This window comes from Macaca nemestrina, chromosome 15 (genome assembly GCF_043159975.1).
Source record: "Macaca nemestrina isolate mMacNem1 chromosome 15, mMacNem.hap1, whole genome shotgun sequence".
In the NCBI taxonomy this organism is placed as follows: Eukaryota; Metazoa; Chordata; class Mammalia; order Primates; family Cercopithecidae; genus Macaca; species Macaca nemestrina.
The window spans coordinates 68257450-68279769 of NC_092139.1; the positions used below are offsets into that span (position 1 = coordinate 68257450).

At 43.2% G+C, this 22320-nt stretch overlaps 1 long non-coding RNA gene, 1 other non-coding gene and 1 pseudogene across 2 annotated transcripts in view; 1 reads left to right on the forward strand and 2 right to left on the reverse strand.

Moving 5' to 3' along the window:
- Positions 1-22320, reverse strand: part of LOC139358625 (zinc finger protein 337-like) — a 259532-nt pseudogene that overhangs the window by 94753 nt on the left and 142459 nt on the right.
- The window catches only part of LOC139358620 (uncharacterized), a 49487-nt gene continuing 32574 nt past the window's right edge, over positions 5408-22320 (reverse strand). Inside the window, exon 5 of the long non-coding RNA XR_011613801.1 lies at positions 5408-5551. This is a non-coding gene — a long non-coding RNA (uncharacterized lncRNA). The remainder of the gene's footprint in view (positions 5552-22320) is intronic.
- Positions 11846-11950, forward strand: LOC139359009 (small nucleolar RNA U13). The gene has a single exon (XR_011614522.1). It is a non-coding gene; the product is annotated as a small nucleolar RNA U13 (small nucleolar RNA).

A 22320-nucleotide genomic window follows, 5' to 3' on the forward strand; every position in this document is an offset into this window, starting at 1 on the left:
GTGTGACTCCACCCTGGATATCCCCAGTCCCTGCTCCTCTGCTGAAGGCAGACCCAGGCTCAGGCCTACAGGGCCTCTGAGCTGCCAGTAGGATTCTTCTTCGAAGGAGGCCAGACATGAATCCAGGCTCTGGCGGGAGGCTCTCAGCGTCTCAGCACAGCTCCCAGATCACCCCACATAGAAGCGTCTGGGCCCCCAGGTACCAGCCTCAGAAAGAGGCTGATGAGCCAGGGCTGGGGCCTGTCCTCCCACAGAGACCTCACCCCTCTCCTGATCTGGTCCTCGTGGCTGAGTCCAGTGTTGGTTTTTGCCCTGATGCCTCCTGCACATGTCACAGATGGTCTGGGAGCTGGGGATGGAATCCTCCGCCCACTCCCACCCCTGCCTGCCCTGCCCTTCCCTAGAGGGATGATGAGATTTCCCATCACAGAAGGGTCTCTCGCTGCTTAGGAAAAGTGGGAATGAGGGGAGGAAAAGAAGAGAGAGAGTCTTTCTCTGTGGGGCTGGGCTGGGGGCTCCTTACCTTCCTGCTGCTCCTCTTCCTTCCAAGCGGGGGTGACAGTGGGTCACTGGGAAGGTAGGAGAGTAATAGGAAGAGAAACCCCCAGCTCCACACTCAGGTGAGAATGAAATCCACAATCCAGGGATTAGAGCTGGGGCCCAGCCATGTGGCACTAGGGCTCTTCAGAGGAAAGAGCACTTTTTCCATCTGAAGTACAATGTCACCCTCAAGCAACTGAGACCTGGGCATCACTTTTGGAACTAGAGACTGGGGCCCAGGCCTGCGTCACAGAGCTGGGGACCTCCTCCTCACCAAGGGCTCCTGACGGCAGGGCAAGGGCAGTGGGAGGAGGAGGTTGAAGCACAGTCCCGCCCTCAAGTCCCAGTTCCAGTCCCTCCACCCTCCTGGGTCCCCCAGATCTTTTCTTCCCTCCCCAGTTGCTCACCCTGTCAGAGACAGTCCTGAGTGCATTTTCTATTCTGTTTCCTGGAACACAGATGTGACCTGGTTTTGTGGAGATGTCTGTGCCAGTCCCTCAATTTCCCATGTCTTTAAGATCCAGACTTCTCCCTGGAGTTTCTGTTATTTCTCCAGTTTCTTGCTCTCAGGATCTCATTTGTTTGCGGTTCTAGCTTTCCCCCTTAATATGTTCCTACCCTGCATCAACTCAGACATAGAACTTACATTATTTGTACTTATTGATCATTGTGAATTTTGATTACAATTTTCATAGTTTTTTAAATGTTTAATATTTATTTTTGTGGGCACGCGGCAGGTGTATATTTTAATGGAGTACATGAGATACTTTCATACAGGCATGCAGTGTGTAATCATCGCAGCATGGTAAATGAGGTGTCCATCACCTCCAGCCGTTTTCCTTTGTGTTACAAATCATCCAATTATCCTCTTCATTTTTTAAATGTACAATTACATTATTATTGACCATAGGCATTCTATTGCTGTCAAATACTATAAATACTCAATTTTATTCATTCTTTCTAATTACTTTTTTTATCCATTAACCATCCCCACCTCTCTGCCACTGCGCCTTCCCAGCCTCTAGTAACCATCCTTCTACTCTGTATTTCCATGAGTTTGACTGTCTGATTTTTAGCTCTCACAAATAATAGAGAACATGTGATGTCTGTTTGTCTTTCTTTGCCTAATTTCACTTAATGACCTCCAGTTCCATCCATGCTATTACAAATGATAGGCTCTCCTTGTTTTCCTATGGCTGAAGAGTGCTCCACTGCATATATATACCACCTTTTTTTTATCCTGTTGTCTGTTGACGAACACTCACTAGGTGGATTCAAAATCTTGGCTATTGTGAACAGTGCTAGAAGGAACATGGGAGTGCATGTATCCCTTCAATCTACTGATTTCCTTTCTTCTGGATATGTACCCAGCAGTGGATCATATGGTAGCTCTAGTTTTAGTTTTTGAGGAACCTCCTAACTGTCCTCCATAGAAGCTGTACTGACTCACATTTCCACCAAAAGTGTATGAGGGTTCCCTTTACATCCTCGTGAGCATTTGTTATTGCCTGTCTTTTAGAGAAAAAGCCATTTTAACTGGGGTGAAATGAGATCTCATTGTAATTTTGATTGCCTTTCTCTGATATCAGTGATGTTGAGCACCTTTTCATATACCTGTTTGCCATTCATATGTCTTCTTTTGAGAAATGTCTGTTCAGATGTTTTATGTATCTTTTAAAAATTATTTTAACTTCTGGGGTACACGTGCAGGATGTGTAGGTTTGTTATGTAGGTAAATGTGTGCCATGGTGGTTTGCTGTACCTATCAACCCATCATGTAGGTATTAAGCCCGGTATGCATTAACCATTTTTCCTGATGATCTCTCCTGCTTCTGACAGGCCCTAGAGTGTGTTGTATCCCTGCCTGTGTGCATGCGTTCCCTTTGGTCGGCTTCCACTTATAAGTGAGAACATGTGGTGTTTGGTTTTCTGTTCCTATGTTAGTTTGCTGAGGATAATGGCTTCCAGCTTCATACATGTCCCTGCAAAGGACATGATCTCATTCGTTTTTGTGGCCACATAGTGTTCCATGATTTATATGCACTACATTTTCTTTATCCAGTCTATCAATGATGGGCATTTGGGTTGATTCCATGTCTTTGCTACTGTGAATAGTGCTGCAATGAATATATAGGTGCATTCATCTTTATAAAATAACAATTTATATTCCTTTGGGTATATACCCAGTAATGGGATTGCTGGGTCAAATGGTATTTCCGATTCTAAATCTTTGAGGAATCACCACAGTGTCTTCCACGATGGCTGAACTAATTTACATTCCTGCCAACAGTGTAAAAGCGTTTCTGTTTCTCCTCAAACTCACCAGCATCAGTTGTTTCTTGACTTTTTAATAATTGCCATTCTGCTGGGCATGTGATGGTATCTCATTTTGGTTTTGATTTCCATTTCCCTAACGATCCGTGTTGGGAGCAAGGCCACCAAAATCCAGCATAAACTGGCCCCAAGACTGGTCATAAACAAAATCTCTGCAGCACGGTGACATGTTCATAAAGGCCCTAACACCCAAGCTGGAAGGTTGTGGGTTTATAGGAATGAGGGCAAGGAAAACCTGGCCCACCCAGGGCGGCAAACCACTTAAAGGCATTCTTAAGCCAAAACAAGAGCAGGAGCGATCTGTGTCTTAAGGACGTCTTCCTGCTGCAGTGAACTAGCCTAACCTATTCCTTTAATTCAGCCCATCCCTTCGTTTCCCATAAGGGATACTTTTAGTTAATTTAATATCTATAGAAACATTGCTAATGATTGGTTTGCTGTTATTAAGTCTTTGGGTAAATCTCTGTTCGGGGGTCTCAGCTCTGAAGGCTGTGAGACCCCTGATTTCCCACTTCACACCTCTGTATTTCTGTGTGTCTTTAATTCCTCTTGCGCCACTGGGTTAAGGTCTCCCCAACCGAGCTGGTTTTGGCAATCAGTGATGTTGAGCTTTTTTCCATATGTGTGTTGGCCACATCTATATCTTCTTTTAAGAAGTGTTTGTTCACGTCTTTTGCCCACTTTTTAATGGGTTTGTTTTCTTCTTGTAAACTTCCTTAAATTCCCTGTAGATTCTGGATATTGGACTTTGTCAGACAGATTGCAAAAGTTTTCTCCCATTCTGTGGGTTATCTGTTCATTATGATGATAGTTTCTTTTGCTGTGCAGAATCTCTTTAGTCTAATTAGATCCCGTTTGTCAATTTTTGCTTTTGTTACAATTGCTTTTGGTGATTTGAACATAAAATATTTGCCCATGCCTATGACCTGAATGGTATTGCCTAGATTTTTTTCTAGGGTTTTTATAGTTTTGTCTTTTACACTTAAGACTTTAATTTATCTGGAGTTAGTTTCTGTATAGGGTGTAAGGAAAAGATCCAGTTTAAATGTTCTGTGTCTAGCTAGCCAGTTTTCACAACACCATTTATTAAATAGGAAGTTCTTTCCCCATTGCTTGTTTTTGTCAGGTTTGTCTTCTTGCCTAGAGATTACACATTGAATTACCATTTGGAGATCATCCCCCTCACACACACCTGGTGTGGATCAAAGGTAACAGGGGCCAAAAGGAGAAAGTTTGAGCCTTGCTAGTTCAATATTGGTGCTGAACAAAGTCACTTGTGTCTATTTTGTTACATGTGTTTTACATTGGCTGGGAAAGAAAATATTAATTTGATTCCCCATGCAGCCTGTTGGGCAGCATCTTGTAAAATTGAGAAGCTTTGCTTATGGTTCCATCAAACAGAAAAGGATAATTTTATTTAGTAATGGGGCTTGGCTCCCATATCTATGATACAGTGAATGGGGACATCAAAGTTGCTCTGTTCTTCTGAAAGCTGCAGAGAAAGGGAACCCAGAAACTTGGTTTCCTGGCAAAAAAAAAAAAAAAAAAAAAAAAAAAAAGGGCAAGAAATTCTAACCAACCAAGTTTCTCATCTTTTTTTTCTCTCTCTCTGTCTCTCTCCCTCCTTCTCCCACTGTTTGTGTGTGTGTGTGTGTGTATATGTGTGTGAGTGCAAATGTAAACCTGATTGTCTCCTCTGCAAATGTTTAATAGAAAAAAGGATTTGTGAGACTAGTCTTAGGCTGTAGCAAATCTGGAGCAATTTTTACTAAGAATTTGTCTTTCTGTTTTGTTCTTTAATGGAGAGAGAGGTATCACAGGAGAGAAGATGGGCTTAGGACCACTATAAGCCTGCTTTTCAAGCCAGCCTGGCAGCTGGTCATTTACAAAGTTGCTGGGGGTCCCTGAGACTAGTTCTATATGAAGTTTCTTTCTTTTTGTTTTATATACTTGAGAGCTTAACCTTGTGACCATGTGAGAAAGAAACCTTGATACTTTCTCTTGGTCTCTGCCATCCAGCAGACAGGAATTTGGGGATTCATTTACAGCCCTAAACATTATATAGGGCAGTTAAAAGCCTTTGCAAGCTTGAAACTGACTCCTCTAGGCTCTTTCTGGGAAGAGCAACAGAACCTGCTGAATGCTGTAGCTCAGTAACCAAGGCTTTGGTCTTTGGACAGTGGCTGCCCCCAGGTTCAATTCATGGCTTTGGGATTGATTCCTTTCTGGTTTGTTATTTGTGTAACTTTGCCATTTTTTGAGGGTTCCCCACCCCATGGATAGCTTCTGATTTCCTCTCTTTAATTTTCCTTTCTCTGAAATATCATGGGGAAATTCTAAACTTTTTTTTAAAAAATTGTTTACCATCTCTTTGAAACACTTCATGAGTTCATGGTTAAGTTATAACCTTAGTTAATACATATTCATTTCATGTGAGAGGTTATCTGGTATGGAATTCAAAAGTCAGAAATGTTGGCTGTGCTCACCAGAGCCTGATAATAAGATATTTTAAAATAGTTTTGAACAAAAGAACTCTATAATTAAAAGTGGTTTAATTAAAAACAGATATCCAGAGTTGGATGGGGTAACGCTGGACATCTATTTTCATGCCTGTAATGCCAGTAGTTCAGGAGGCCAAAGGAGGACGATTTCTTGAGCTCAGGAGTTTGAGACAAGCCTGGAAAACAAAGTCAGACCACATTACAAAAATAAATAAACAAATTAATAAATAAATAAAGTATCCAAACTATATCTATTTATAAGACCTTTATCTTTTCCTCTTCTTGATTCATGTCTTTCTGGAAAAAGTTTTTTTCTTCTGAATTGTTTTCATCCATTTTTTCTTCTTGCCACTCTTGAGGCTCACATGAGAGAACCTAGATAAATTCTAACAGCCTGGGACTCAGGGAAAAACAGAGGAGGTGCCACAGACCCCATTCTGAGAAAAACCTGTTTTCCTCGTGGAACCTCAGGAACTGATCTCCCTCGAAATCTAAGTCTTGGTTTAATTTTCAGTTTTACATTTTGTTACCTGATTTTTTTTGGGGGGGGGGTATATCAGAAATTCCTTCACATTATGAGAGAGCTTTTAGCCATAGTTTGTAATAAGCAGATGAGAAATACACTATAAGGGACTGTTAATGGCAATTAGGAGGAATACTTGGCTCTTTGCATGCTTGGATCAGAGAAGCATGCTCTTGACCACCTAGAAGGTATGGAAACATCCCTAACCCCACTGAGAGATGAGAATCCATGGGGGATGGGCTGATTACAAAATGTGCTGATTGGCTTTGGTTTTTTTTTTTTTTTTTTTTTTTTTTTTTTGCAATAAAATGTGGGGTAGAAGCACTGCAGTAGCTTCTTCTGTAGTATTTCCCTGTGGGGGGAGTCCATGATTCCATATAAAATGGCACCCTTAATTTTGGGGATCTGTTTTTGCCTTCCAGCTATGCCTGCTTATCAGGGCCTAGAAACTGCATGCTTTCCTAGCCCTGCTTCTCAAAGGGCTCTAGCTCAATTCCAGTAATCCCATTGGGTAACTTAAGAAATGGCAAATGAAAAATCTTACAACGACTGGATTTTCTGTCTGTCTTTGTATTTATATGTGATATGTGTGTGATGTTTACATAAAAGAGTTCTAATTAATTGGTTTAAAGAAAAGTAAGAACAGACTTGATCTGCACTTCTGTCCTGTGTCTGTCCTAAGCTCCACACCTGGTACATAATTAAAATGGCCTACTAACCAGGTTTTTCATCAAAAATAGAAGTTGCACAGAGTTAACAATGTAACATGTATTTGAGGCTACTGAAGAAACAGTTCCACATGCAAAGACATGTAAGAAAAGTAGAATGTACTTTTGGTAAAAGATTGTAAGAAGACATGGGAATATGGATTTCTTGCCCAAGTTTAGAGGGTTAAAGTATTGCTTTAAGGGAGATAGGAAAAATCTAAAGGTTTAAGCAAGTTGTGGAAGGTTTATAAAAAATTAATTTTAAAAGAGATTTTGTGCGTAAACATATTGGCTAAAGTTAAAGGGGTATTAGTCAATGTTTCCATAAGTTGAACATAGGAATAAAAGCATAACAGAGTTTTCTTAAAACATGGTTAGGCTCTGTAAGAACAACAACTAAATTGTAAAGGGCTATTAAAAGTTTATAGAAACATTAACTTACAGTTAAACTAATTAACACTGGATAGATTTATAGAATTTTAATAAAAACTAGCTTTAACATTAAAGATGCAATAATGCAAACATGAACTTTGGTTTTCTCTTTTGATAAAGATTCTTAAGTAATACTGAGAGGCAAAGAAAAAATTTTGTTCGCCTTTCAAGGGAGGGGAGAGGGAAGAGACCAATTCAACAGGCTTCATGCTGTCTTCACTGGGTCTTGTAGTTTGAGAAAATGAGTCTGTTTTCTATCAGACTAAAGGTTTTGTCCTTTTTAAAACTTTGTGAGTTATCATTTTGGATAAACAAATGACTTATGGTAACCTAGGGTTCTATTTTGTGATATCCAGTGTTTTAAACCTTTGATATTTGACAAACCTGCCAAGATCAAATTCAAAGATAAAAAAATAGGTCCCCTAAAGTACAAAAAGACACAGTCTGCTTATTTAATGTATTAAAATCATGCAGAAAACATGGCCAAATATAAAATGGTGCTTAGCTTTCTTTGGGCTATATTTATATAAATACATTATTAGCAAGTATTTCAAAATTGTATACGATTCCTATAATTTTGATATGCCTTAGCACACATTTGACAAGAACATTTGTACCTCTGTGGCACACAGTAATTTAACATAACAATTATAATGTTCTTGTCAATTGTGTTTGACTTTGGCTGTCCTGAAATGTCTTCTCATCCACAGACAATTGTTGTCTTGTTCTGATACTCTTTAGAAGATAGTTTTATAATCAGTAATAAAACTTGGACAGGTGCTCTTGAATGCAAATTTCTGATAGCTTTGGAGATTGCAACATTAGAATAAAGGAAAAAACCTTCAGGACTCTCATGGAGAGCTGAAATGTTCATGAATATTAAGCAGAATAGGGGCTTACTGAATGGGATGAACTAATAGAAAACTGAACTAATCTTTTCCTTTGCTTTTTTTTTTTCGCTTAAAACATGGCTGATCTTTTTGTTTTTCAGAGAGCCAAGAAAACTTCTTTTGAGCTACTTACAGCTTTTATCAACTGAATAAAATATATTCCTGTGAACAAAATTGGGAGCATATTTGTTTCTCTCTACCTGATTTGTCCAGAATCTGGAAGCTATTTGCAAGTATTCTTAATTTATGGCTACATAATTATTTGCATAAGTGCAATAAGAATGTTTTCTTTTGCAACAGGACACAATTGGAGAAACTGTTTATTTTACCAAGGTTTTGACTGGAATGGCATGCTTTTGTTTAAGGAATCAAATTTGACTTCTAGAGCCAATAAAAACCCCTAGGGAAAACTGGCCTCATACCTTGTCTATGCAGTCCCTGTACAGGGTTTCTAACCTATGGTATGTAAAGAATATCACTTTCCAACAGGCACAGGAATCTTAAGTTAACCTGGCATCTCAAGAAGAGAGGAATGTACCCAATTCATAGGCATTTGAGAGTACAAACCCATGGCTGGGATGGGCTTTAAAAAAGTATTATCTAAGGCTCTTTATACAGAGTTCCAACAAAGCCAATTTAAAAGGCCTATATGAAAAATAATTATTCTTGTTGTGCTCTATGCAGATAATCATGCCAAGTGTAATAAAACTAAAGTTTATTTCACAAACAAATTGGTCCTATCAGGATTTGTTTTTAATAAAAATAAGGACTGAAGAAAAAATTATGTTTCAAAAACTACAGTACACGTGTTATTAGTTGTTTTTGAGTTTTTTTTTTTTTTTTTTCTGCCATTTAAACTGAAACCTAAATTTTGGGAGGCTACAAGTGCCCAAACTAATGCTTTTAAATCTTTACTTTTAAAACTGTGAATTGCACTCCTTGTCCTAGAACTCATTATTTATCTTATTGTACACTGTTTTCTTAAATGTTGTACTAAAACTGTAGATAAGAATATGAATGCCTTTGTCATGAAAGTCTTGGAACGTCAGCCCGGCCGGCATGTGTACACTCAAACAGCTCAGATAGCTGCAAAGCAGTTCTGCTTCTCTCACCTTGGGGTCAACACCTACCCTACCAAACCTCCTGTCAGCAGGAGGAATCCAGAGCAATTGGAGGCCTTTTTTCATCTTCATAGCCCACACTTTAAGAATAAGGTGCTATGCAATAACAAAGACTTGGAATCAATCCAAATGTCCATCAGTGACAGACTGGATAAAGAAAATGTGGCACAGGCCGGGCGCGGTGGCTCAAGCCTGTAATCCCAGCACTTTGGGAGGCCGAGACGGGCGGATCACAAGGTCAGGAGATCGAGACCAGCCTGGCTAATACGGTGAAACCCCGTCTCTACTAAAAAATACAAAAAACTAGCCGGGTGAGGTGGCGGGCACCTGTAGTCCCAGCTACTCGGGAGGCTGAGGCAGGAGAATGGCGTAGACCCGGGAGGCAGAGCTTGCAGTGAGCTGAGATGCGGCCACTGCACTCCAGCCTGGGGACACAGCGAGACTCTGTCTCAAAAAAATAAATAAATAAATAAAAGAAAAAAAAAAAAAAAAGAAAATGTGGCACATACACACCATGGAATACTATGCAGCCATAAAAAAGGATGAGTTTGTGTCCTTTGTAGGGACATGGATGCAGCTGGAAATCATCATTCTTAGCAAACTATCACAAGAACAGAAAACCAAACACCGCATGTTCTCACTCATAGATGGGAACTGAACAATGAGATCACTTGGACTCGGGAAGGGGAACATCACACACCGGGGCCTATCATGGGGAGGGGGGAGGGGGTAGGGATTGAATTGGGAGTTATACCTGATGTAAATGACGAGTTGATGGGTGCTGACGAGTTGATGGGTGTGGCACACCAACATGGCACAAGTATACATATGTAACAAACCTGCACGTTATGCACATGTACCCTAGAACTTAAAGTATAATAATAATAAAAAAGATATATTCACTTCTTAATGTCTGGAACCTGTGAATATTATCTTATATATTAATAGCAAAGAAAGTTAAGTAGATTAAGAATATTGGGAGGAGGAGTTTATCCAAGATTATCCAGGTGGGACCTGATACAATTACATATAGCCTCATGAAAGGCAGAAAGAATTTTGAGAGAGAAGAGGAGAGGGCAGTGTGACCAGACGCAGAGGCTGGAGTGATGCAGCCACAAGCCAAGGAATGCCTATAGCCCCCAGAAGCTGAACAAGCCAAGGCACAAATTCTTCCCTGGAATCTAGAGAGAGCAAGCAGCCCTGCCAACACCTTGTGTTTAGACTTCTGGCCTCCATGACTGTCACAGGATAGATTTCTGTTGTTTAACCGTAACTCAATTTGTTGTAATTTGGTACAGCAGCCCTAGGAACTAATACAACATCCCAAGTCTCAGTGTTGTTAAGACAGCTGTAACTCCCTCACCCATCACAGAGTTGATGCATTCTCTACCAAAATCCCAGCTGGCTTCTTTAGAGAAATTAACAAATTGACCTTAAAATTCAGATGGAAATTCAAGGAACCAAGAATCACCAAAACAATCCTGGAAAAGAAGAGCTAGATATTCCCACTCAATTGCAAAACTTACTACAAAGGTACAGTGCAGTATGGTACTAGCATAAAGACAGACACACAGACAAATGGAATAGCATTGAGAGTCCAGAAATAAACCCTTGGATTTACAGTCCATTGATTTTCTTTTTCTTTTTTTCTTTTTTTTTTTTTCCTGAGACGGAGTCTCGCTCTCACGCCCAGGCTAGAGTTCAATGGCACCATCTCAACTCACTGCAACCTCCGCCTCCCAGATTAAAGCAATTCTCCTGCCTCACCCTCCCAAGTAGCTGGGATTACAGGCATGCACCATCACGCCCAGCTAATTTTTGCATTTTTAGTAGAGACAGGGTTTCACCACATTGGCCAGGCTGGGCTGGTCTCAAACTCTTGACCTCATGTGATCCATCTGCCTCAGCCTCCCATAGTGCTGGGATTATAGGTGTGAGCAACTGGCCCAAAGAACTCTTAAAACTCAACAAGGCCGGGGCATGGTGGCTCACACCTATAACGCCAGTACTTTGGGAGGCCAAGGTGGGTGGATCACCTGAGGTGAGTAGTTCAAGACCAGCCTGGCCAACATGCTGAAACTTCATCTCTACTAAAAATACAAAACTAGCCAGGCGTGGTGGCACATGGCTGTAATCCCAGCTACTCGGGAGGCTGAGGCAGAAGAATCACTTGAACCCAGGAGGCAAGGTTGCAGTGAGCCGAGATCGCGCCATTGCACTCCAGCCTGGGCAACAAGAGCAAGACTCTGTCTCAAAAAACAACAACAACAACAAAAACTCAACAGTAAGAAAAAAACCTCAATTGAACAATGGGCAGAAGATGTGAACATCTCACCTAAGAACATATACAAATGGCAAATAGGCATATGAAGATGCTCAACATTATATGCCCCACGGGAACCACAAACAAAACAAAGAGACACCATGACACACCCATTAGCATAGCCAAAATGCAAAATCCTAATGCCACCAAATACTGACAAGAATCAGGAGCAACTGAAACTCATGTTCACTGCTTCTGGGAATGTAAATGGGACAGCCTCTCTGGAAGACAGTTTGGCAGTTTCTTACAAAACCAAACATATTCTTACAATGCAATCCAACAATTGTACTCCTTGGTATTTCCTTAAATAAGTTGAAAACTTATGTCCACACAAAAACTGTACCTGGATATTTATCGCAGCTTCATTCAGAACTGCCAAAACTTGGGTGCAACTAAGATGTCTTTCAGTAGTTGAATAGATAAACTGGTACATCAGATAATGGACTATTATTCAGCACTAAGAAGAAATGAGTGATCCTCTTGTAGTTCGTAAGTGTGATAGCTGGGTGTTCACATGCATGTGTGAGATGTGCTACCCTGAAACCTTGTTATGATGATGGGTGCATTGCTCATCTGACACGAAAAGAAGAAAAAGAAAGAAAATTTCTGAACTATGAAGGCATGAAAATACATGAAGGAATCTTAGATGCATATTGCTAAGTGACAGAAGGCAATGTGAGAGGCTACATTCTATACAATTCGAACTATATGACTTTGTAAAAGCGAAAAGTGTGGAGATGGTAAAAAGATCAGTGGTTGCCAGGAGTGGAGGGAAAGGAGGGATGAACAGGGGGAGTACAGAGGAATTTCAGGTTAGTAGAACTTTTCCGTAATATACTATAATAGCAGATGCATGTCATTTTACATTTGTTAAAACCCACAGAATGTACAACACCAAGAATAAACCCTAATATAAACCTTGGTCTCTGGAGGGGGATGATGTGTCGATGTGGGTTCAACAAGTACAATGAAAGCACCAAGCTGGGGCAGGACACTGATGGTGAAGGAGGCTGTGCACGGCAGAAGCAGAGGGCGTGTGGGATCTCTCTTCTATCCTGCTCAATATTGCCATGAACCAAAACCGGATCTAGAAAATAAAGTCTTTTTTTTTTCTTTTGAGACATAGTCTTACTCTGTCGCCCAGGCTAGAGTGCAGTGGTATGATCTCGGCTCACTGCAAGCTCCGCCTCCCAGCTTCACACCATTCTCCTGCCTCAGCCTCCCGAGTAGCTGGGTCTACAGGTGCCCACTACCACGTCCGGCTAATTTTTTGTATTTTTTTTAGTAGAGGCGGGGTTTCACCATGTTGGCCAGGATGGTCTCAATCTCCTGACCTTGTGATCTGCCCACCTCAGCCTCCCAAAGTGCTGGGATTACAGGCGTGAGCCACCGCACCTGGCCAATAAAGTCATCTTTTTAAGTAAAGGGGAAATTAAGACATTTTCAAGTAAACAAAAACTGGGAGAGTTCTTCAGTAGCAGAGGTAACCAACAAGAAATACTAAAGAGAGTCCTTCAGGCTAAAACAAAAGGATGCTAGACTAAAATCAATATGAAGAAATAAAAAGTACCAATAATGGTAACCATATCAGTAAATACTAAAAGTTAATATTAATCAATTTTTGTATTTAACTTCATTCCCCTTCATTTGGTATTAAAGACCAATTATACATAATTTGCACAATACGATAATTATATATCTATCTTGATGAGTATAAAATGTTTAAAGATGTAATTTGTGATAATAACAGCATAAAGAGGGGAGGAACAGAGCTATCCAGAAGGAAAGTTTTTGTATACTATTGTGATATTATGAGATATACATATACGTTGGTTTCATCCACAGCACATTATCCAACTTTCAGATATTTTTTACAATCTGATAGGTTAAATAAAAAATCACATCTTCCTATAGGTTTCATTGACAAACAGCTTTTTGGAGGAATAAGCAATTTTGTTTTAACATTGGGGAAGTTGAGGTCTCAGATGCAGATACTGGAGCTGACGTGAAGCCCAAGTCAGCCTGACTGGGAAGCCTGTCATCTTCACCACAGCTGGGTTGCCCTGCCAGGCTCTGCCGATACAAGAAATCCATCGACACCCATGTGGAGTCTGGAATCAGTCTAGTGACTGCTCTCCTGCTCTCAGGGTTGAGCCCTCTGGTCCCTCTGCCACAACATCTGTGAGATCCCAGCCTCGCTCAGTCCTGATCCTGCCACGCCACCCGCTGTGGGCACACAGGACCCCAGCGATGAGTGTGTGGCAGCTTAACCAGCCTCCTATCAATAGACACTTAGGTTATTTCCAATCTGTGGTGGTTTGGATGTCCGTCCCCTCCAAATCTCATGTTGAAATGTGATCCCATGTTGGAGGTAAGGCCTGATGGGAGGTGTTTAGGTCCCGGGGGCAAACCGGGCATGAATGGCTTGATGCTGTCCTCACAATAATGACTGAGCTCTTGCTCTGAGTCCATGAGAGATCTGGTAGTTTAAAAATGTGTGGCATCTCCCTGCCTCCCTCGCTCCCGCTCTCAGTACCTGCTCTCCCTTCACCTTTCACCATGACTGGAAGCTTCCTGAGGCCTCATCAGAAGCAGGGCAGATGACTGTGCCATGCTTGTACAGCCTGCAGAACTGTGAGCCAATTAAACCTCTTTCCTTTATAAATTACCCAGTCTCAGATATTTCTTTATAGCAATGCAAGAGCAGCCTAACACACAATCTTTTGCTAATATAAACAATGCTGTAATAACCTCTGAGGGATAAATTCCTAGAAGTGGAGCCCTTGGGTCATGAGTGTGCATCTTTTCCATATGGAAAGCTATCGCTATAATGTCTTCCACAGAAGTTACACCAATGCACAGTCCCATGAGCAACAGATGAGGCTGCCTCTCTGTCCCTTGGCAACACAGCACATTATCCAACTTTCAGATATTTTTTACAATCTGATAGGTTAAAAAAAAATCACATCTTCCTATAGGTTTCATTGACAAACAGCTTTTTGAAGGAATAAGCAATTACTCAATGTCTGCTCTAGGTAAATCTTAGATAATCTGATGGATTACAAAAGATATAAAAGAAACATTCTCAGCTCGAAAGCCCAAAGTCAGGTGTGACTGACGGAATATGCACACGACACCAGTTAGGAACATGAAGCAGCATGTCTGGTCAAAAGGGAGACGGGACGCAGTAGCAAGCACCTCAGGCTGTCTCCATCAACACCTGCTGGGCCTCAGTTTCTTCTTATGTAAAATCAGGCCATGAAATCAGATGAATCCCAAGATCCCTTCCATTTGTGAAATTCTATATTGAATAGAACATAGTCGAATTCATTTTAAATCTGGGTTCTTTGCAAATAACCCATGTTGGCCAGCAGGGTGTGACAATGGCACTGTGTCCCCACCCTCCTGACTCTGGGCACGAGGCTGCATTCAGTGCTGGAGCTTTACGACACTGCTGCCCTTGCCCCAGCCTGGAACCATAATTTGGTTCCAGACACCACAACAGGCAAGTGTTAGAATGGAAGGTGTAAGAGGAACCTTGTCCAGTAGTGGTGATGAACCCACACTCAACTAGCCTCACTCACACATATTCTCACCTCTGTTCACTGCCCACAATTTGACACGTGGAATCTGGACGGCAAAACAGTGATGCTGAGTGGCCCCAGGCAACTCCTGGCTCTGGCCTCACCAGCACCCATATAACAGGATAAAGGAGGTGCACAGGGCTGATGGGCCCACAGAACCATCTATCTTTAGACCAAAGACAGTGAAGGCACAGGAAGGGATCTTTCGTTAGTTCTACCCTGCATCTCCTATTTCTCAACTTGTAGTAAAAGTATGAATTACTTTCAAGGAATGAGCAGGATGCAGACAGATTAAAAAACAGATTTGCACGTGACCTGACTACACTGAAAGGCCACTCTGGCATAAAATATTTGAGGTGCTTAGGAGAATAGGAAGTGGAATCTTTGGAAACTTCAGAAGTTCAGTCCCAGGGGCCAAATCTTTGTTTCAGATGCATGGGTCCTTGTGAGAAGTCTGGCTGCTCTGAGCCCCACAACGCTGGAGTCTGTATTTTTCACATTACGATTCCTAAACTCAACTCTCTCCAAAAGCTAGCACTAGCATGAAACAAGCAGCCACAAAAAGGTTTTTCCTCTGGCAGGAACCAAGCTGGGTGCGGGGAAAAGACATTTGCTAAAACAAACTTCTGGTTCCTGAGCACCCCAAACAACTTTTACTTGGTCTAATCATTGCTGGCCAATCTCCCTTGACAGGATGGATTCTTAAATAAACAAATCTGTCTTCAAGCTGCATTTGTTTGTTTGTTTGTTTGTTTGTTTTTGAGACGGAGTCTCGCTCTGTCTCCCGGGCTGGAGTGCAGTGGCCGGATCTCAGCTCACTGCATTTGTTAAAACAGCAGATGGAGATTTAACTGAGCGGAGGAGGAACAGAGCTCTTTATCTCAGTAAGTAATGACAAGCGAGATGAGGGACTGAGGCAGACGTCTCAACCCTCAGGGCCTATTAAGCAGCTTTAGGGAGCATCCAGGAAAACCCGGAGCGACAGCTACATAGGTGGCTGTTTTCCTGAAGAGGTTTTCTGGAGGTTTAGTATTTACATATTCCTTTAAAGTGGGGAAGGCATGTGGGAAGAGGGACAGGTAGGCAGTAAGGCGAACGGTTCTATTCCCATGGGCCTTGAGCTGGTGCCCAGTAAATCTATATTTTACATAAGATAAGGTGAATGTCTGACGAGGAGGAAGGACTAAAGAAGTCAGTTCCACAGACATCTCCCAGGTAGGTAGAGAAGGGAGTCTTGTCTTTGCTCTGCACATGGGAAGATAAGCTTGTAATCAACATTATCAGTGTGGAGTTTCAGGAGCCAGACTTAGACTGTAGACCTAAAGTCTCCCCTTTTCCATACATTGGCATGTCCTCATGTATGGGAGGTGAAAACCAAAAATAAAATTCTGAGCCCCCCCAATCATCTGAATCTGAGCCCCCCCAATCATCCCCTCCTCTCAGTCAAGGGCATTCCAAAGTTAACCTAAAGAACCAGTTCAGGCATGATGGGATGGGGGGTTGGACTGTCCCATTATACCCTCCTCTCTTTAGGAGAATTCAGGCCCAACTGACCAGCATTAACATTAAAACAGATCTCAAGACTGACAAAGCTGACTCCTATAGCAATAAGATACCAGATACCAGCTTGACTCTAGTACAGTGTCACAAGACAGATAGCAAGCCCTGGAAGTACTTTATTACACACTACATTGCTTTGCCATATCTTGAAGTAGTCCTGCAAAGCTGTCTCTTGTGGGGAAAATCTACATTCTGAAGAGAATCTCCTTCCTTTTCCAGGCCTTCTTCCTGATCCAGGAGAGAATCAGCTCTGATAAGACACATTTACAATGGATTCTCTCTGAAGCCTGCTACCTGGAGGCTCCCTAAGTATAATGGGAGCCCTGGTCTCCATAACCCCTTTTCTTTGTTGTTTTTTTGTTTTTTGAGATAGAGTCTCACTCTGTTGCCCAGGCTGGAGTGCAGTGGCGCAATCTCAGCTCAAGGCAACCTCCACCTCCCAGGTTCAAGCAATTCTCCTGCCTCAGCCTCCTGAGTAGCTGGGACCACAGGTGCATGCCACCACACCTGCCACACCTGGCTAACTGTTTGTATTTTTAGTAGAGACAGGGTTTCACCATGTTGGCCAGGCTGGTCTTGAACTCCTGGCCTCAGGTGATCTGCCCACCTTGGCCTCCCAAAGTGCTGGGATTACAGGCGTGAGCCACCTGTGTGCCTGGCCCCACAGCCCCTTATCTTAACCTAGACATTCCCTTCCATTGATTCTCTGTTTTTAGACAATAACTTAACTTTTTCAACCAATTGCCAATTGGAACATCTTTGAATCTACCTATGACCTGGAAGCCCCCACCCTACCGCTTTGAATTGTCCCACCTTTCTGGATGGACCAATGTACATTTTACATACACTGATTGATGTTTTATGTCTCCCTAAAACGTATAAAACCAGCCTCTCACCTGACCGCCTTGGGCACATGTTCTTGGGATCTCCTGAGGCTCTTGTATTTGGCTCAGAATAAATCTCTTCAAGTATTTTTCAGAGTTTGACTCTTTTTAACAACAGAGACCAGCAAAGAATTGACCAGTGAAAAATCTGTGGGGGCAGACCTTTACAGATACCCGAGGTCCGTGACCTTTCCTTAGTAATAGTTGTTCATTTGGAAACAACACCTCACATGACTCAGCCTCTGGGCTTAACCTTCCCTTTTGCATAAGAAGTTTTGGAGTCCTGAGATTTCTAATTGGCCTTTAAAAACTAAAAATAAAATCTTAAGCCCCCACTCAGTGAACCAAGGGGACTCCAGAAAAAACTTAAAAACTGAATTTCCAGCCATGATGGGAAAGTCAGACATTATATCTGGCTCCTTTTGGAGTTCAGGCACAACTGACCAGCATTAATGTTAAACAACAGATCCTAAGACTGACAGAACAGACCTTCTGTGACAAGAAGATATCAAGTTATAAACAGGACGCAAGGCCATGCCAGACAAAGTTTACGTCATGCACCCCTGCAGGTCGCCCTGACCCCATGTCCTAGGTAGCGACTTTCTTAATTCCAGCTTTCCCTTCTGCTGAGTCCAAAACTTTAGACAATGCTTCACTCCTTTAACCAACGGCAAATTAAAGAATCTCTAAATCCACTCATGACCTGCAAGCCCCCCACTTCAAGATATATCCCACCTTTTGGGGCCAAACTAATGTCTGGCCTCCACATACTGACGTATGACTTTGCCTGTGACTTTTGCTTCCCTAAAATGTGTAAGACAGAGTCGTGCCCTAACTGCCTCGGGACCACTTATCAAGGCTTCCTGGGTTTGTGTTTTCCCCAGGCCACGGTCAATCGTATTGGTTCAGAATAAACCTCCTTAAGACATTTTACAGTTTGGGTTTTCCATTAACACCTTCACAGCATAAACTTGAGTTTTTAAATTTGAGCAGGTCCAGCAGGTTTCCCCCAGGTGGATTCTGACTGAACAGTTTATGAGTCATTTCTCTATCCCTGTTATTCAATCCAAGCTTTCCTGGGTAAGTGCTTTCTTACCTGCCTGTGCCCCTCAATCAGAACATCAGAGTCAGAAGGTACTCAGAACTAAGAAAAATTTAACCCAAAAAAGATCTAGAATAAAATGCAGCTTTTGCTTCACCCCTAAAAGAGTGGGAAATTTGACTACGTAAAAGTCAAAATTTCTAAATAGGAAAAAATAAAATCAGAAGATAAATGACAAATGAGAAGATAATTTTAATGTAAATCACAGGCCAAAGGTTAATCCCCTTAATAAACAGCTCCTAAAATCAGTACTGAAACAACTTACCCTGCCCCCACCCTCCAAAAGCAAAGGATCTAGATTATAAAGAGGGAAAAACAAACGGCTCTTGAACATGTGGAGAGCTGCTCCACTGTGCTCATCGGGAGAGATACCAAGCCCACTGAGAGAGAGGACTTTTCGCCTGTCAGACTGTGCCTCGGGTCGACTGGGCTGCTGTGACAAGGCACCGTGGCCGGGTGGCTGAAACAGAACGTATTTCCCTCTGTTCCAGAGCCTGGAACTCCCAGATGAGGCGTCTCATCAAGAAGCAGGCATGGCTTCTTCTTTGACCTCTCCTCGGCTTCCAGATGTCTCCCCTGCATGTGCCTGTGTCCTCATCTCTTCTCATAAGGACACCAGTCATACAGAACCAGGGCCACCCTTATGGCCTCATGTGATACTGTGGTGTAGTAAGAAGTGTATGTTTAGTCTTGGTTCTAAATTCCTGATATACAGCTCCCAAAACCCTCGGAATTTCCTGACTAATATGGGTGAGAGGGGCATCTTCTGTTATTCATAATAAGCCCCTTTCAACTACACCAGTGTTTATACTACTGCAGTGACTCTAGGAGGAAACAGCTGGTTACCAGATGGACTAACACTGGGATTAGGATAATCCCACCCGCAGCCTCCAGGGTGGGCGGGGCTGCAGCTAAACCCCATCCGCCTCTTCATCTGCTATTCATCCACATTCTTGGTCACAGCTTCATAACAAACCGGTAAACATTTGTAAATGTTTCCTTGAGCTTTGCAAGCCACCCAATCAGATGATCAATCCCCAGAGATGGTCTTGGGGACTCCTGATTTAAAGTCAGTCATTCAGATGCACAGGTCACAACCTGGGACTTGTGACTGGCTTCTGAACTGGGGGAAGCCAAATGGAACTGAGCCCTTAACCTATGGGGTCTGTACTAACTCCAGGTAGTGTAGAACTGGGTTACATTCTAGGACATCCAGTGGGCTCTGAAGAGAACTGGAGAACTGCGTGGTGTGGAAAGACCACACGTTTGGTGTTAGAAGTGTTCTGTTGAGTAGAGAAACCATGTTTTCCATTTTACTTTTCACTCGATTACCTCTTTAAAGAACGTGTCTCCAAATACAATCACATTCTGAGGTACTGGAGGTTAGGGCCTCATACACACTGATGGGAAATAAACCGGGGCAACCTCTACGGACAGCAACTTGTCAGCATCAAAATTTTAACGTGCATTTCACAAAAGAAGATGCATTAATGGGCAATAAGTGCACAGAAAGATGCTGAATAGTATAAGTCATTAGGGAAATGCAAATCAAACTAATGAGATAATGCTGCACACTGCCTGGGATAGCTATGCTCCTGGGATCGACTGGGCAGATGCACTGCAATGCTGGTCTTCCCCAAGGTTCCTGCCCTGTCCCTCCTTGCCATGGGGGCACATTTAAGGAGGGCCACTGCCACTCACGCCAGTCTAGTGCAGCTTGGTCTGGGGAGTTCTGCTGCACTCCTGGGCAGCTGTGTGGCCTGAGTCAAGCTGCTTATGCTTTCTGGGCCTGAGCTTTCTGAGATACCAAATGAGGAAGCCAAACCTGACCCCAGGCCCCTTTGTGCTCCAAAATTCTCATTCTCTTGGGCCCAGCACAATGCCTCCTGGGCTCCCCTCACCGCTGAGCTCCACGAGTCCTGAGGGGGAAATCAGAGGACACCAAGCAGCCTGGTCTTGAACAGGGTGTTCTGGAGATGGCCATTACCTGAGCGTGCCAGATTATGGGCCGGCCCTGGGCACCCACAGCCACAGCTCCCACACCCAGCCTCACCCAGGCCTGACCCCAGCACCATGGCCACAGCTCCCACACCCAGCCTCACCCAGGCCTGACCCCAGCACCATGGCCACAGCTCCCACACCCAGCCTCACCCAGGCCTGACCCCAGCACCATGGCCACAGCTCCCACACCCAGCCTCACCCAGGCCTGACCCCGAGCACCCACGGCCACAGCTCCCACACCCAGACTCACCCAGGCCTGACCCCAGCACCATGGCCACAGCTCCCACACCCAGCCTCATCCAGAATCCAAGCTCGCCCTGGACACTGTCTCTTTGGCCATTGCTCAGCATGGACCTGGCTCTTAATGAACCCTCCATCGAGGTCTGCTGAGTCTCAATTCCTCTCTCCCTCTCCTGCTCTGTGCTAGGAAAAAGGCAATGTGAGTTTTTCTTTTACATCCAAACAAAAGCTGGCCGCCCATCATGCATGAGTGGAAGCAAATCAGTTTCGTGGCCTGAGGTCGTGCAGCACACGGTGAGCAGGTAAGCAAACTTAGCGGGGAAGCCCACTCGGACCTCGGAGTCCCAGCACGCCCATTCAGCCGTCTGGGCCACTCTTTCCAACCAACTCCACAATGTCCCTAACATGTTTTTTAAAAAATGTTTCCACACAGGAAAAGTCAAAAGTTAGGAAAATTGCAGAACTCCAGCTATAATATTTACAAGGTTCTAGCTAAGCTTGCCATACACATGTCTGCCAACATGCTTCTAAAAGAGGAAAACTTTTAGAGCCAAAAGAATGAAATAAAGTGGATCAGAAGTAAATTCAACACTGACAGGGCAGTGAAAAGAACACATGAAACACTTGGCATCTATTTATCAAAAGGAATTTGTCTCTCCAAACACTGGCTCACATCATGTTTACTTAAAGAAAAAAGGGGGTGGATACAGTGGCTCATGCCTGTAATCCCAGGACTTTGGGACGCTGTGGTAGGAAGATCACTTGAGGCCAGGAGTTCAGGAACAGCCTGAGCAACATAGTGAGACTGTCTAGAAAACAGAAAAATTAGCCGGGCATGGTGGCACGCGCCTGTATTCCCACCTACTTGGGAGGCTGAGATGGGAGGACCACTTGAGCCTGAGAGGTTAAGGCTGTGGTGACCTGTGACTGTACCACTGCATGATGAAGGGGGCCTGCCCCTCTACACCTGTGAGTATTTCTTGCAAGGTGGAGACGAGAGACTGAGAAAAGAAATAAGACACAGAGGAAAAGTGGGTCCAGGGACCAGCGCTCAGCAAGCGAGGACCTGCACCGGCACTGGTCTCTGAGTTCCCTCAGTATTTATTGATCACTATCTCTACTATCTCAGCGAGGGGGATGTGGCAGAACTATAGGGAGAGGGTCAGCAGGAAAACATGTGAGCAAAGGACTGTGTGTCACAAATAAGTTTAAGGAAAGGTGCTGCGCCTGGATGTGCACATAGGCCAGATTTGTGTTTGACTTTATACAAACATCTCAGTGCAGTAAAGAGCAGTACTGCTGCCAGCATGTCTCACCTCCAACCATAAGGCGGTTTTTTCCTATCTCAGTAAATAGAATGTATGATCGGATTTTATACTAGACATTCCATTCCCAGGGACGAGCAGGAGACAGATACCTTCCTCTTATCTCAACTGCAAAGAGGCCTTCCTCTTTCACTAATCCTCCTCAGCACAGACCCTTTACGGGTGTCGGGCTGGGGAACGGTAAGTTCTTTCCCTTCCCACAAGGCCGCATCTCAGGTTTTCTCAGTGTGGGGAAACCTTGGACAATACCCAG